We start from the raw sequence: 1669 nt of genomic DNA, 5'->3' as shown, positions 1-1669 counted from the left end.
TAATGCAGTGCAGGCTGGCCGCTGGACCGAGAAACCTAGAAAACCGGGAAATTACAGTGAATTTATTTTTCGACCGCGAATGTTACAAAATTTGTATAATAAAAATGTTGTCCAACTTTGATTTCAACCGTTTTTTTTTAATTTCCTAAATTGTGATTTTTATAGATTATTATACCATTTAGTTTAGAATACTTAAATCGAAAATCTGTCACTTTAAAAATTTTCCAGTTAAATTTTCTTATTTTTCAGCATACATTTTAATTGAAGAATTTTAAAATGTGTTTTTACAGGTTGAAAAAATTAAAAATTACAATTTTTTAAAATCTAAGATTTTTTATAAAGAACTAGGTGTTCCTCGGACTGGGAAACCGAGAGTTTTACGAATTTTCAGAAGAAAAATCTGCCCAAGCTATATTTTAACAGTTTTAAAAATAATTAAAGTGCAGTTTTGAGGATTTAAACAATTAAAAATTAAAAGTATTTGAAGCTGAAATTTTTTGATAAAAAACAGTTTTATTTTATCAACTGTATATATTAAATAAATAAATTATTTAAAAAATGGATCTGTAATCATGATTTATCAATAATATATTTTTCATTCACAGTTTCAGGTATTCCTTTATATATTTTTTTATATTAAATTTAATAAATAAATTTATTAATATATCACTTCTATTAATGTTTTCAGCCATTAAGAAATGTAAACGTGCGTTTGACTATTTTCCACTTAAAAATAAATCCATAATAATATAGTCATAATTCAATGTTTTTATTAGATTAAAAATACTGCGAGTCTAAATTATTTAATTTTTAACCCATTTAATTTGAAATTTCTTAATGTAAAAAAGGAATAAGTATTTAATATTTAGCAATATTTCACTGTTCATTTAACACGCGTAAACTTAAACCAAATATTGAAAAGAAAACAATTTGAAACTGAATTGTTATACATAGAAAGCTTTGAATCTTTAGATTTTCAAAGAACTTTTGATTTTTAAGCTTTACAATTTTAATTGTTCTATTTAAAAAGTGTTTAATTTATCATTTATTTGTACAAAAAATTTTAGTAATTTTAAGAGATATGTCGAAGTTTTGAAAAGATAAAAAATTAATGACAAGCTTGGAATTATTTCAAGTAATTTAAACGAAGTGTCTTAATTGATTTTCCTATAACATTTCGCCGTAGTCTTACGCGGCAAACTCAAATTTCGCGGTCAAACTAACAAAATGTTGGAATTAAGGGGTTGCGTTACTTAAACGAAACAGGACCCTCAAGTGGCTAGACCATGTATTTGTTAGATCATGTTCCATCCTAACTTGGATAAGCGGGGTTGAATCCACGGAAGGGGGGAGAATTCCATGAGTGGGGAGAGCCGCCATCTTACGATGTGCCATTTGATTATGCGCAGGAGTATTTTTGCTGACAAACTGTGCGTGAAAATATAAACATGTGGGCGCTGCCATATTTGTCGCGGTTCATCAAAAGGTGGCGGACCTCCCTCTTCATTACATCAACCCCGCAATGGCATGCTTAGTCCCTTGTTTCCTACGTCCATGTCTATTTCAGTTCGTACACTGGCCTGAGTAATTGGGGGCGCTTTATTTTAGTTCGTAAAAGCTTCAGGTAATAGGTGGTGCTGGTGAAAATCGTTCGAAATTAAATACATGG

Source organism: Belonocnema kinseyi, chromosome 6, assembly GCF_010883055.1.
Source record: "Belonocnema kinseyi isolate 2016_QV_RU_SX_M_011 chromosome 6, B_treatae_v1, whole genome shotgun sequence".
NCBI lineage: Eukaryota > Metazoa > Arthropoda > Insecta > Hymenoptera > Cynipidae > Belonocnema > Belonocnema kinseyi.
Note: the sequence above shows the minus strand (reverse complement) of the source record.